This window comes from Somniosus microcephalus, chromosome 17 (assembly GCF_052327205.1).
Source record: "Somniosus microcephalus isolate GS21.2 chromosome 17, FLI_Smic_1.0, whole genome shotgun sequence".
In the NCBI taxonomy this organism is placed as follows: Eukaryota; Metazoa; Chordata; class Chondrichthyes; order Squaliformes; family Somniosidae; genus Somniosus; species Somniosus microcephalus.
The window spans coordinates 25,355,061-25,370,766 of NC_141003.1; positions in this window are offsets into that span (position 1 = coordinate 25,355,061).

Consider the following 15,706-nt stretch of genomic DNA (forward strand, 5'->3'; position numbering starts at 1 on the left):
CACCTGTCCCTACAGGTAACGAGTCTCCACCCCCACTCCCTACCTCCCCCAAGCTTGAGTCGAGGGCGGGACTGCCGTCCTCTGACTCTTCCTCCTCCGTGATTGGGTCTAAAGCGAGGTTGAGCTGTTCGGGCTCTCCCCTGCCTAAATCCCATTCAAAAGATGAGACCTCCCACTCCAATGGGATGGCCTCTCCCTTCACGCAGGCTACTGCTCCAGCCTGTGTGGTCTGTGACTCTGTTACAGGCTGAGGATCTTTGTTCTCAGACCTGGTCCCCTTTGGTGGCCCTTGTGTACCCGGTTTAAACAGTTTACACTGGTTGATGTGAAACCATTTGGTACGTCGGGGCGTCTTCACTGCATAAACCATGGGGCTGGCTTTGTCTACAATGCTGTATGGCCCCATGTACAGTGGTTCAAAACTCCCTACCCTGGCGTAGTTTCGGACCATGACCTGGTCCCCGACTACCCACTCTTGTTGTTTCCGAGGTTCCAACAACAGTTTATTTCCCTGGTGCTGTCTTCCCATGTTCCCAGCCGCCTGCCCATAAATCTGTCTCAGGCGCTCCAAGAGGGTTTGGGCGAATTTGTCCCGTTTCACCTCTCGGAGCTGGCCCTCAGTGAGCACCGGGGCTAGCACATGGGTGGGTGTTCGCATGATCCTTCCAGTCATTAACTCGTGCGGGGAATACCCCGTGCTTTTGGACTGGCTGGCTCGGATCCCCATGAGGACTAAAGGCAGGACCTCCGCCCATTTCTGGGGCGAGCCCATTGTCTCTTTCCTCAGCTTTTCCTTGAGGGTCCGATTCATACGCTCAACAATCCCGGATGACTGGGGATTGTATGCTACGTGCCACTTTCCCTCAATGCCCAAGAGCATGAGGGCGTTCTGCATTACTTGACCGGTGAACTGACTCCCTTGGTCGGACTCTACAAAACGGGGGAGTCCCCACCGTGAGAACACTTCCCGAATCAAGATCTTAGCAGTACCCAGTGCCGTAGCTGTTCTGCACGGGAAGGCTTCTACCCATTTGGTGAACACATCTACCAGGACAAGGCAGTACTTATAGCCTCCCTGGGCGGCGGGCAGGGGCCCTATGTAGTCGACCTGAATCGACTGCCATGGTCCCTCTACCCTCCTGATGTGCCCCATGGGCACCTTCCTTTTGTGGGGGTCTGGGTTGTTAGCAGCACACACAAGACAGCTTGCGCAGAACTCGCGGACATCGTCCCGAAGTCCCGGCCACCATCCCGCCTGCTCCACCCGTTGCCAGGTGACCTCAGGTCCGGGGTGTCCCGCTCCTGGACCCTCGTGGGCCAATTGCAGGAATTCCCTTCGGTGCTGCTGCGGCACAACCCACTGCTCCTCTCGGAACAGCATACCTTCTTTGACTGTGAGGGCTGCCGTACTGTACGGACCTTCTACCTGTTTGCCCTCTGTGATGGCTTTTAGGACTGCTTTTAGGGCGGGATCCAGGGTTTGGACGGTCTTTAGGTCTGGGGGCGGTGTCACCCCTGTGTTCCCGGGAATTCCCTCCCTGCCTTGGATCGCCGCCACGGGTCCGGGTTCGTATGGGTCCCAGAGAATGCCGTTGCGGGCACCCTCCCTGGCTAGCGCATCCGCTTGCTGGTTGCCCTGACTGCGGGGTTCTGTAGTGGAGTGAGCCTTCACCTTATGGATGAACACCTCTCCTTTCTCCCCCACAGCTGCTAGGATCTTCTCCAGCAAGGGCTTAACTGTTAAAGGCCGCCCGTCCGCGGAGGTGTACCCGCGTCGGGACCAGATGGCGAGGTACTCTGTACACGAATTGCACGTGAACATGCTGTCTGAGCAAATCGTGTATGGGGTTGGGAAAATCTCGGGGTGGGTAACCACGTACGCCACCGCGGACAGTTCAGCCTGCTGCGCGCTCATAGTGCTGGGGAGCTTAATTGCCAGGGCAATGTTTGCCGCAGGGTCATAAACTCCACACCCTGTGAGTCGCTTGCCGTCAGCTACAGTGCTAGAACCGTCTACGTAGATCTCGCGGCCCGTGGGATGTATCCCGGCCCGTAAACCTATGTTAACTTCCCATACCCCTTCTACGGAACATTGATGGGCTGTCCCGGGATATGCCATATTGGCTGCGAGCCTTGGCGCGCAGAGGCCTTTAACTTTGAGATCCATCTGGGAAAGGAGGAGGGTCCAGCGCGCAATCCGAGCGCTGCTTACGGTCCCATCCTTAATCCTCCCGTCCAGAAGCATCTTCGTGCGGGTGTGATGGGTGAGGAGCGTAATGGGAGAGGTCCCTGTGAAGATCACTGATCTGTTCACAGCCCAATGCGTGGCCAGGAGATGCCGTTCGCAATTGGAGAAACTCCTCTCCACATCCGTGAGCACCCTGGAGGAATAAACTACTGGTCTTAGCTTGCCGTGCCGCTCTTGGAGCAGCACTGCGCTCAGGCTGTCCCCACTAGCGGCTACCTCCAGAAAGAACTCCTCTCCCCCATCTATGGCCCCTAGGGCTGGCGCGGTCTGCAGATCTCTTTTCAACTTCTCGAATGCTGCCTGGCACCCCTCGTCCCAAGACCACTCGACTCCCTTGTGTAAGAGTCGAAGTAGCGGGGCCGCTGTGGCAGCATAGTCCTCGATGAAATCTCTGCAGTACCCGGTCAATCCCAAAAAGGACCTTACACCCGTTACTGTGTTGGGAATCGGCAGATCTTGTATAGATTCCCGTCTGGCCTTATCTATGGCTCTTTCCCCAGCGCGGATGGCCAGACCCAGGAATTTAACTTCCTGCTGGCCGATCTGGGCTTTCTTTGGGTTTACTTTGAAACCCTTCCTTTCTAACAGTTCCAACAATTCGGCTAACAGTGGGCCGTGCTGCTCCCTTGTATCTGTGAACAGGAGTAAGTCGTCCACATACTGCACTATCTGGTTGGGCTGGCTGAACTCTTTCAAACTCCCCGCCATGCACTGATGGAAAATGCTGGGGCTGTTGTGAAAACCCTGTGGTAAGCAGTTCCAAGTGTACTGTTGCCCTTTGAAAGTAAAGGCAAACTTGTACTGGTCCTCCCGCCGCAGCGGAATGGACCAAAAACCGTTCGAGATGTCCAGCACCGTGAATGTGGTCGCCGATGCTGGAATACTCCCTATTAAGTCTGCAACTGCTGCTACCGTGGGCGCGCAGGCTGGGATATTACTATTGAGGACTCTATAGTCCACCGTGGCTCTCCACGAATTGTCCGGTTTCTTTACCGGCCATAATGGGGAGTTCACGTGGGTGGCTATCGTCCTCAACACGCCCTGCTGTACCAATGAAGATATTGCTGTCTCCATGTCGGGTTCTGCCTCCTTGGGGAAATTATACTGCTTTTGGGGTCGGATCATGGGGTCCCCGTCTACGCTGACTTCGAACCCAGTGACTCTCCCGCAGTCGTGCTTGTGGGTGGCGAACGCGGTCAGATTTTCTGACACACGCGCCTGCAAGTCCGTTGGGACGTTTGTTATCATGAGCTCGAGATCGTAACCTCCTGACGGCTTCATAGTGCACAGGGCCCCCTTTTCTTCCTTCCCCGGGATTACGACTACCTTACCTAAACCGCCCTCGGCTCCCCAGAGACAGTGATTTCTCAGGTCCACGAGGATCCCGTGTTCCACCAAGAAATCAGCCCCGAGGATGCCTTTCCCCCCCCCCTCTTTCCACTTCAATAGGATGCACGTCCATGTGGTGTGGAGCGCTCCCAACTGAATGGAGAGCGGGAGGGAGTGCGCGCCAGCCTGTGCTCTACCTGTGAAACCCGCTACTAAATATGGAGCCTGGGCGGACAGAGGTGAGGCAAAAGGTTTGTCCGTGTGGATCACGGTACACGAAGCTCCCGTATCCAACAGGTAACTACCCCTTTGTTTCTCCACCTCCATCTCCACCACAGGTCTTCTCCAAGCGTCATAGCGGAGCGGACACAAGTAGATGGGCTGCGCGGGCGTCAGTCATTTAGGTGTTTCGGCTGGGGTCTCGGGGGCGATAGGGCTGTTAGCAACCGCTACCTTCCCCTGCCAGGTCATCAGAGACCGCATAGTCTCCAAGACTGACTCGATCGCAGCGGGGTCCACAACCGCACCACCCCCTTTATTCGGGGCAGAGGCTACGGTTGGGTTCTGGACTGGTGTTGGGGCAGCGGCCTGCACTTGTGGTTGTGCTGGTGTTGGGTAAACTCTCGGGCCGTTGGCGACTCGGGCTTGGGCTTGATCTTGGGCTGCGGCGAACGCTCTCTCCCTCTTATCCTTCCAAGGATTCCTACAGTCCTTGCGCCAATGACCCTCCTTCCCACACCCGTAACAACTGCTATTTGCTTGGGGATGGCGATTTCCCTCCTGACGCCATTCCTTTTTAGCAGAGGCTGCGGGTCTCACCTCATGCACCTTTCCTTTCACAACAGGCATTTTCTTGCCCTTGTTGTTTCTATAACTGATCGTGAGCTGATCTAGTACTACTTCCTCCGTGGAGCGGGCGTTAGTGGGGTCAAACCATGCTTTGGCCTGTTCCTTCACTACTGGCAGGCAACCTGCTACCAGGCACCGAAGCCAGTGAGCCCTTTGTTCACCATCCAGCCCGGCCCGGGCCGGCCCGCCCGGGCAGCTGCGCCGATACACTGGCCACAACCTGTCGGCGAAAACCCGTGGGGGTTCTCCCTCTAGCTGCACTGTCTTTTCTAAACGGAGGAACGGAGTTCCGTCCCCCTCTCCTATGATCTCCAGAATCTCATCCCGTAGCAACTCATAGTCCCTGTGCCCTCTCTTGCTCTCGTCAGGGAGACACTGGAGGAGCGAACTGTCCAGGGAGAACAGCAGCATTTTAGACTGTTCAACCCCGTCGCAGTCATTGACTGCTGCGGTCTGCTCCACGTCCCTGAAATGCACGGAGGGATCTCCTGACTCGGAGAGTTTTGGGATGTGACTTATCATCTCTCTTAGCTGTCGTGCGCTATGAGGCATTATGATCTGACTCTCAAGGGGTCCGTCATCGCCATTTTCTTCATTTGGACCGATCCTCCGGTGTCTCGTTGGACACACTGGCGCCGGCCCCGACTCTACTGTCTGGGGTTGCTCTACCTCAGGGCTCTCTTCCTCTACCGTCTCCGTCTCCTGTCCCGGAGTCCAAGACTCCTCATAGGCAGGAGGCGCAGAAGGTTCGGGGGTTGGTACCCCAACTGCCTCTTGTGGAATCGGTCTTTTGGATTCCTTGGCTAGCAACAGCTGACTCGCTGGTGGATTTATGAGACACACCAACCCGTTTGCCTTCGCTAGGGCCTTTCTCAGGTCCTCTAGCTCCCGGCGGCAAGTGCTGTGGTCGGTGTTCTCAGATCTATCCTCCATGGCCATCTTATATGCTGCCCTGGCTCCCAGGAGCTTTTCCTCTTGGGCATCTACTTGTTTGGCTAGACGGGAACACCTCTCTCTCATTCTACCTTCACTGGCCTTGGCCTCAACGACCTGACATTTTAAATATTCTACCCGGGTTTCGTGGCAGCGAATTACAGAGCGGCGTTCCTGGTTCAGCGCGTCAAGCGATTCAATCAGTTTTTGACCTCCCGCAACCTTTTCCTCTACGCCTTTAAGCAAGCCGTTGATCTGGACTGTCTGTGCTGCAACTACCTGGTCCAAAAGCTGGACTTGCTTCTTGTAGCACATCAGCCAGACCGCCTTTTCTACAGATTTCTTATGCTCTCTACCCGCTGTCCACTTGATGGCTGCGTCTAGCGGGCGCCTATCCCTTAGTAGATCAGATATCCATTGTTTTGTGAGGTTGATTTTTCCGAAAACATAATCTGCTATTCTTTCATCCATCACATTTCGTTTATTCAGATCTTGATCTAACACACGACTTTCCTGCTGCCAAGGTCCTGCCGTGGTCGCCATTTCTGTAGGGGGGTTTTCCTGCTCTCTTGCCCGTTCTGGCCCCCTGCCAGGCTTCATGCAAGAATTACCCTTGAGTGGTTCGACCCACCCCCCCTACGGTTCTAGACCTTGGACTTAGATGCAGAGAACAGTAGTGCAGAGAAGAGGACTCAATAGACCAGGCTGAATAGCACGAAATGGATGCTTTTATTTTTGAACAGTTCGAAGCATTACAAAATACATGTCATAGGCACAGATTAAAGTAACTACAATCATGCACAAATTTATGAACTTGACTCTATGGAAATGGGGAACACACGGCACATCGAAAAAGGGGAAACACATTACGATTTCCCTTAACTCCCTCCCCTATACCTAAACTAAGTTTCGACCTGGGGAACCTGGGATCATGCTCACCACTCTCGAAATCGTGAGAAAGGGGGTTCGCAGCCTTTTTGGCACCGCTTTCCGTCGTCACGTGGATTTGGAAACTTCTGGCGCAGTCGATATTCTCTCTCTCTCGAAGCGGTGGGGTAGACACAGCCTCGATGAGCACTCGTTAAGGTTGAGATCCACTAAGTCGATTTGGGTTCATGGAGCAGACCTAGATGCAGGTTATGCACATGGGAGAATCTTGTGGCATCGATCGCCGGTTCTCCAGAGGGTTTCTTCTCCATCGGCCTGGGTCGTCGATGATCTCCCGACCCCAGTACCCGGGCCACCCTTGTCGTCTTCTCGTCGTGGCCGAGCCTTGTTTGGCTGAACACCGACCACGTTGTCCTTTTTTCGAAACCGTCCGTCTTTAAAAAGACGAAAACGTTTTCATCGATTCTGCATCTGCCGAAGTGGAAGAGGCGCCGATCCTGGCCCCGTCCGAAGAAGTTGAAGTCGTCCAAGAAGAAAAAGCAGCCGCCGTCCAGTCAAGTGAAGTTGTTCAAGTAACCCGAAGTCCGAAGTTTTTTTAGATGGACTTTCAATCCATAGTTATACTCTTTTGGGACAGTCTTATCTCCCGCCAAATCATAGTCCTGTCTTTGTATTAATTTTGGCGGGCAGAAATCTCTGCAGGGGCGCTTTGTCTTGTAACGGAGCCGGTGATAACTTAAACTGGCCTTCCTGGCCGATAATGTCTGTTAATGTCCTTTGCATTGTCACCGCGGCTCGGTTCGCATATTGATCGGTCCGGACATTTTCCTTGATGGCTGCTAAACGGTTTTTCCTTTGTACGATAAATGGGTATAAGTGTTTTTACATTGTCCGCCCATATCTTGATGGGCCCCATCCTGTACTTATAATCCATTGAATATGTATGCTGTTGCTCTGAGTTTCGGTTCCCAGATACTGGCTTTCGTGGGCTCACTGTCTTCAATCCACAAGCCTGTCTGGCTTGCAGTAACAGAAATAAAATGGTTCATAAACTGATCACGGGGCCTGGCGGCCATTTTGTATGCCCTTTTTATCAAAGGTTTTTCTGTGCAAGCTTACTTTGGTCAATAAACAGTCTTATTTTATCCAGTTTTCTTGCGTGATTTTTGCTGGAAATTGCGAATCTTACAGTATGAGAGAACCATCTCGCCCTTTCTCTAGGCTGTTGTGCTATTCCTGTTTCTCATCTGACAATGAGGTGCTTCTGCAACAAAGCACCTCCCCTTTAAGTAGTGGAGATAGCCTAGGCCAAACTTTATTGGCCATTAGACTGCACCCAATATTGCCCCTCCTCCCCCGCTGAGCACTAAGCTAATCAGTAGCACGTTTAGCGCTGAGATCAGTGCTACAATCATGTTAATGAGCAGGCCGCATGAATTTTCCGAAACTTAGAGGCGCAGGCAAATAGCGCTGGCCAGTGCTCCCACCCGTGTTTGGGCCTTATTGCCTTTCTAGGCCTATCAGCACTCAGGAAACAACAGGCCTGAGTGGGAGATTGTGTGCCATCTATTGCCGTACAGTGGCACTTTAACTCCCACAGGTTGAAAACTGGCCATGTCGCCACATGGGTACAATGCTGCTATCTCCCTCAGCTGTTTTCACTTTTAATTAAAATTTATAGTCACTCAATCTCTGCTGACAGTTTTAGAATTCAGAGACTGTGCTTTGGAAATGAGACGAACAGGTGGGATGAGCAACATAAGTCCCTTTTTCACACCAGGGCGAATTATCATTAATGTCAGCGACCAGGAGAGGTGGTAGTTCTGGCTTTTTTTTCTCCAATCCCAATTTGCAGAAATAATGATAAAATAATTTGGAAAGCTTACATTCGTTTGAATTGAAAGGAGCGTAGCGAGGCAAGATGTACTGACTGCGAATAGACTATATTCCATGGCGCCCTGGGGGTAAAGGGAATGATGGCCAGCACATAGAGGTAAACAACAGCTGTGAAACCATCTCTGCCGTGTGTTCTCCTCATAGTACTCGGCAAGAATGCTAAAAAAAAAAAATCACAAACACTGTTGCCGTGCAAAGTACTGATTAACCACAATGCTAGTCACAAATGGAGGTCAAATGTGCGGCGTCAATCGAAGTCAGCTGCCAATTGTGAAGTCTGGCTGTGATGTTTCTGTAGAGCACTGTGGTCCCACTGAGGGGTAAGGCTCTATAATTAAATGGGGCCAGTTAGGATCAATGATCTCTTCCTCCTGTTATGGAACGGGACTTGGCTGAATGAAATGTGTCTGCTACACTTTATTCTGGTGTTAGAAACACATTCCAAGTCCCTAGGATGGGGCACATCTATATTTGTTTCAATCAAAATTGGCTAACAGAGAGAACTGTAGGCCTCGTGTATTGAGATAATAAAAGAAAGACTTGCATTTCTATAGCGCCTTTCACAACCTCAAGATGTCCCAAAGCGCTTTATAGCCAATGAAGTACTTTTGAAGTGCAGTCACTGTGGTGATCTAGGAAATGCAGCAGCCAATTTGCACACAGCAAGATCCCACTAACAGCAATGTGATAATGACCAGATAATCTGTTTTACTGAAGGTGGTTGAGGGGTAAATATTGGCCAGGAATGCCCTGCTCTTCTTCAGATAATGTCACTGGATCTTTTACATCCACCTGAGAGGACAAATGGGGCCTCGGTTTAACCTCTCATCAGAAAGGCAGCACCTCTGACAGAGTAGCGTTCCCTCAGCACTGCACTAGAGTGTCGGCCTAGATTTAGTTGAGAAAAGAATTAGGACGGATCTACCTGCTCCTGCATCCAGGGCAGTTGGATCCTCTGGGTGCAGTGAGTACTGGAAAATGGGCTGGGTTGGAGCACAAGTTCTTAGCACAGCCTGTCAGATTTTCTGGCCGTTTATTTAAATGATGATGCAAGAGCAGCCCGTATTGGAAACGTGCAGAGTGGAAAGGCACGGAAGGAATCTCCGACAGACGGCTCAAGCTGTGAGGCACCAGCTCCCAGGTTTCGGGGCCTGGCGCCGATGAGAAATTCTGTCCGAACGGGGGTTAGCTCGGACGGGACCGGAAGCCGTGCCAGGACATGCGCTGTGCCAGCTCCTCTGGCAACATCCAACCCACTCCTCTGCCATCCAGTATATCCCTGACTCTGGTCACCTTGCCAGCCAGGGCCCTCCTCTCCATCAGCCATCTGAAACCGCGATCGTGGAGGTGCGGATTCCCGAGCAGCAGCTCCCGGGGGATAGCCACCTCCCCTGACAAGGAAGAACTCCGTCTGGAGGTGACCATGTTCCAAATCCTGATCGCTGCCTGGTAAAAGGAGGCACGGTTACACCCCAGTTTTATAAACAGGAGATGTGTGTCGTAATTGAGGCTGTGCAGCTGGTGGAAGAAATACGTCTCCAGCACACACCATCTGGGAGGATCCTCAGCCTACAGATATCTCTGCGGGGTCTGAAGACGGAAAGTCGCAGCCTGGGTACGAAGGCACACCAGCGCCTGACCGCCCTCCCTAAGCGGGAGACTCAGAACCGCAGCAGAGACCCAATGTTTCCTTTTGTCCCAGAAGAAGTCAACAAGCTTCTTCTGTACCTTGATGACAAACTCAGGGGGGAGGGATCAAAGTGAGCAACCAGTACGACAGCATAGCAGCCACCAGTTGATTTATGACCAGCGTTCGACCCCTGTAGGACAGCACTCAGAGTAGTCCTGTTCAGCACCCGAGGCAAGTGGTGACTTTGGCCTCCAGCTCTTGCCAGTTCGCTGGCCAGGCTTCCTCGGCAGGGCTTAAGGTAGACTCCCAGATAGAGGGAATGAGTGGTAAACGTCGGAGCTCCTCTGGCAGAGAGTCACCCCGCCACTGACCCACCAGGAGTCCGGAACATTTCTCCCAGTAAATCCTCGCAGAGGACACGGCGGAGTAGACCTGCTGGCACTCGTTTATCCTCCGCAAGTCAACGGGATCCATGACCATGAGGAGCACGTCATCGACATAAGCCGAGAGGACAACCTCCACGCCCGGCCCTTGCAGAGCCAGTCCTGTCAACCTCTTCCACAAATGGCGCAGATGGCATATAACTGGCCGGACATGGGGCATCCCTGACGCGCTCCTCTCCGAAGCAAAGGAGCGCCAAAGACTCGTTAACCTTAATCAGACACTCCGCGGCAGCGTACAGAAGTTGGATACAGGCGATAAAATGCGTCCTGAAGAGATACTCATGATCCACCCTGTCAAACACGTTCTCCTGATCCAGGGAAAGGAAGGCGACCGACAGACCAACTCTCTGGGGCTAATGGACCAGGTCCCGGACCAGATGGATGTTGTGGTGGATGCTCCGGCCCAGGACCGCGTAGGACCAGTTGGGGTGGATCATGTGGGCCAGAACAGTGCTAAGGCGAAGGATCTTGTAGTCTGTGCTGAGGAGGGAGACCGGGCGCCAGTTCTTAAGTAGGCGGAGATCGCCACCCCTTGGGCAACAGGACGGTGACTGCCCTGCGCCAAGAGAGGGGCATCTCCCTGGTAGCCAGACTGTCTCCCAGGACCCGCGCGTAGTCACCCCCAGGACGTCCCAGAACACCCTGTGGAACTCCACGGTCAGCCCGTCCAGCCCCAGGGACTTGGCCCTCGAGAGCTGGCCGAGGGGACCGGTCAGCTCTACCAGGCTTAGCGGAGCATCAAGCTGTTCGGCACCCTCTGGGCTGACCTTCGGCAGGTCCTCCCATAAAACTCTGCAAGCATCCTCGCTGGATGGATCTGGGGAGAACAGAACCCTCGGCACTGCTGCCCTCCGGATATGAGATGAGGGATCTGTCGTCGGCCAGCAGCCCCAAGAGCTGCTTGTGGACGCCCCCGTCTTTTTTCCAAGCGAGTAGAAGAAGGGGGAGCCGTGGTCCAGGTCCTGGAGGAATTGAATCCGCAACCACGCGTACGCGCCTCGAGACCCGATGAGCTGCAGGTCCTTCAGCATGCCCTTATTCTCTTCGGACATCTTTCCACAGGGCTTGACCGAGACGGGACTCCATTTCCAGCTTCTCCTTCTCCAACCGCCCAACCCAGGCCTTCTGTCTCTTGGTCGACCCCCTCGCACACTCCTGACAGAAGAGGCGGATGTGAGCCTTGTCCACGTCCCACCATAGCCTCAAGGAGGAGAAGCCCCCCTGCTTCCTTCTCCAGTTGGCCCAGAATTGGCGGAACGAATCCCAGAACCGCTCGTTCTCCAGCAGCAGGTTGTTAAAATGCCAGTACGCCGACCCCACCCATGCGCGGAGCGGAGCGAGCTCCACCCACACCTGGTGGTGGTCAGAGCACGGCCATAGTCGCATGGAAGCCACCAGGATGTGGGAGATGTACGCCCGGGAAATGTAAAGGCAGTTGTTTCTGGAACTTCCTGCTCCAGACTTCGAGTGAAGGCGCTGGAGCCAGGATGGAGATTTCGCCAGGCATCCACCAAGTCGAAGGACCTGACCAGGTCCCTCAACTTCGCATCGCCGCCATGCTGCATGGGGCACCAAAGCGGTCACTTGCCTCGAGGGTGCTGTTGAAATCGCCTGAGGATAATGCACTCGCTGGCGTCGCTGGAGCCTAAAACCACTCCAGGGAGCGTACACGTTCACTAGGTGGAGTAGCACGTCCCCCAGGGGAACAGCAGGATGGAGCACACGGCTTGACACAGGCTCCTTGACCCCCAAGATCTCCGGCCGAAAATGTGGGGCCAGCAAGTTAGCCACCCCGCAGGGAGTGGCAGCGAGGTGGCTCATGCAGAACCCTCCTTGCCATTCCAGGAGCCACGTAGCCTCATCTCCTGGAACAGTGCTTCCTGCAGGAAACACGCCGCATACGTCCCTTCCTTAAGGAGCAAGAAGTTAATAAATCTGCAGCACGCCTCTCTGCTGCCATTGATGTTGAGGCTGACTATGGTTATCTTCATGATAAGAGCATAGTGCAACCTCTACATAAGCTACTGTGGGGAGGGGGCGGAGTCTCATTATCCTCCACTCAGTCAGCAGCCCAGTGAGACGCCGGAGCTCGCGGTGCCTCATGCCCTTGCCCACGCTCAGGGTCTTAGCAGCGGAGTGGACGGACCTGATCAGCAGCACCAGCTCCGACCATCAGTCGAGGGCCAGCTGGACTTTATTGCAACGATGCAGGCAACCAACCAGAAATTCCTGGAGCTCCTCGAAGGGGGTGAGGGGAGACTCGGTACGGGGCACAAGGGCATCCACCGCCTCACTGGTGATGGACTCCATATCATCCCCAGTGCCCTCCACCAAGTCATCGTTCTCCTCCAGGAGGGTCGTCGCCAGTGGCCCACCCACGCACCGCATAGGGTGCAGCGAAAGTTTGACCGCACCAGCCGGTTCCACCTCAGTTATGGTCCCACCCCAGGATCGACGGCAGAGGAGTCCTCCCTGGGCTCCTCCCGGGGGGCTTGGGTCAGAGGGTGGCACCTCGGGCCTCCCCTCCACCTCAGCCCCCCTCCACCTCAGGCCCCCCCTCCACCTCAGGCCTCCCCTCCACCTTGGGGCCCCCCCTCCACCTCGGGCCCCCCTCCACCTTGGGCCCCCCTCCACCTCGGGCCCCCCTCCACCTTGGGCCCCCCTCCACCTCGGGCCCCCCTCCACCTCGGGCCCCCCTCCACCTCGGGCCCCCCCTCCACCTTGGGCCCCCCTCCACCTTGGGCCCCCCTCCACCTTGGGCCCCCCTCCACCTCGGGCCCCCCTCCACCTCGGGCCCCCCCTCCACCTTGGGCCCCCCTCCACCTTGGGCCCCCCTCCACCTCGGGCTCCCCTCCACCTCGGGCCCCCCTCCACCTCGGGCCCCCCTCCACCTTGAGCCCCCCTCCACCCCTGGCCCCCCTCCACCCCTGGCCCCCCTCCACCTCGGGCCCCCACTCCACCTCGGGCACTGGGCTATATGGCGAAACTGTGGAAAGAACCATCCAAGTTTCACCAACACACCCGGCACAAAAGGGAGAGTCAGAGAAGTGGGGGGCCTCCGCTTCCCCGCCGCCACCTACCGAGCAGGGGCTTTCTATTAAAATGGATCAGGTCGAGCAACTCCCAGGGGATGTCAGGGTGTGGCTGGGTGAGTTTAGTCTCATTGGCCTTGCCCACCCTAGCCTCCACGATGCAAGTGCCCCCCACCGCCCTAATGGCCAGGGCCTCCTTCCCACCCCCAGGTGGCCCAAGCTTGACACGCAGACCTGTCTCACCCTCCTGAGGGATGGGCGAGTCCCGCCGACTGTGCGAGGTGGTGGCGGGCTCGCAGTATCCGCTGGGGCACCGTCTCATCTTCCATGGACATGAGCCTTCCTCTGCTTCCAAGGAGCAGCGCCTTCATTGCTTCCACCCCGAGGGGTGCAGTAGGAAGGAGATCTCCATGCCGGCAGAGGCTTCCACCTCCACATCCTCCTTCTGTTTTTGGCTCCCTATCCTGAGCCCGACTGTGGGATGCAAGTTTTCTACAGAAGCAGTGGCAATCGCAGGCACAGGATCGCTCGTGGGCTCAGGATCGCTCGCCAGCTCAGGATCGCTCGTGGGCACGGGATCGCTCGCGGGCACAGGATCGCTCGCGGGCATGGGATCACTCGCAGGCACAGGGTCGCTCACTGGCACAGGGTCACTCGCTAACACAGGATTGCTCGCGGACACAGGATCGCTCGCTGACACAGGGTCACTCGCGGACACAGGGTCGCTTGCTAGCACAGGGTCGCTCGTTGGCACAGGGTCGCTCGCGGACACAGGGTCGCTCGCTGGCACAGGGTCGCTCGCTAACACAGGATTGCTCGCGGACACAGGATCGCTCACTGGCACAGGGTCGCTCGCGGACACAGGGTTGCTCTCTAGCACAGGGTCGCTCGCAGACACAGGGTCGCTCGCTGGCACAGGGTCGCTCGCGGACACAGGGTCGCTTGCTGGCACAGGATCGCTCGCGGGCACAGGATCGCTCGCAGGCTCAGGATCACGAATGAATGCGGGTATGGAACCATACGCACTCTCTGGGGGACTCAGCCCGAGGTTTTTAGTTTTCTTCCGCACCTTCCTTCCACGCGGACGCTCTCCCACCCTCCCTGCAAGGGGCCACGATGACATTGACCTCTGAAGTTGACCGCACATTTGGTGTTACTGGCACGGGGACGGGGCAGTAGCGGTGCCAGCCTTGGCCGCCTTAGTTGTTTTGTCAGCCTTGGAGGCAGGGTAGTTTTTATGAACATGCACCACCTCCTTGCAGGTGTGTTACCGCACATCATCCGATGTTCCAGTAGATGCAGTAGGGAGTCCCCTGGCGGTTAACCCCAAATGCACCCTCCGTGTCCTCCTCCCACGTCAGCTGAACATGAAGCTGGTGCCAGAAGCTATGACGGAGGCTGGCCTCCCTGAAGCAGGGCGGGATCGGTGCTATCCCCAACCTCACCTCCCCCAATTGACGTAAGTGGGTGTAATGTATTATCACATGGTTTGTCACATGGTTTAGTATGAGCATGCTCAGTTCGCTCTGGCCTAGTAAAGTATAGTAATCTGGGATGTTATAATTAAGGTTATCCACCAGGTGGTGCTGTAGCCAATGCTGCTGCTAAGGTCAGGGATTGCTTCCTGTTAAGGTCAGGGGTTAGCTTCCTGCTAAGGTCAGCAAAGGTACAATGCCTGGAAGCAGGCCTGCCTGGTTGTCTCGCAGTCGTTCAATAAAGTACTTGTCTTAATCCTCATACCTCGCCTCTTCGAGTTCCTTGTCACACTACATGGATTTATCACATTTGGCGACGAGGTAAAACAGGACCCTGAATAAGAGAAGTCTACCAGGACATTTAAACAACAAAATCACGAGCTGCAGTTAGCTATCAGTTGGAAGAGAGCATGGCTGCCACGGTAGGAACGGTCTCCGCTTTTGATATTCAAGCACAAACTTGGGAGGAATACTGTGAAGTGTTGGGTTATTTTTTCGAAGCAAATGAAATAAATGATGCCCGAAAAAGGAAAGCCATTCTGCTTAGTTCAGTGGGAAGCCACACCTACAGTTTGATGAAGAACCTGCTCAGTCCTGAAAAGCCTGGAGACAAATCATTTGTTGAATTAGTGGATGTGCTAAAAGAACATTTCAACCCTAAGCCTAGTGAGATTGTACAGCGGTTCAAGTTTAATTCAAGGAACAGGAAAGAGGAAGAGAGTGTAATGGACTATGTAGCGGTGTTGCATAAATTGGCACAAGATTGCAATTATGGGAACAACCTGAAGGAAATGCTGAGAGATAGGCTAATTTGCGGAATAATGGACGACCAAATGCAGCGCAGATTATTATCCGAGAATGGGCTTACTTATGAAAAAGCATTGGAACTTGCTCAAGCCATAGAGACAGTGAACCGAGATGTAAAAGAAATACAGGGTTCAGACAGGGCTAATGCTACGCAAGCTGCAGGTCAGGTTGTTGTG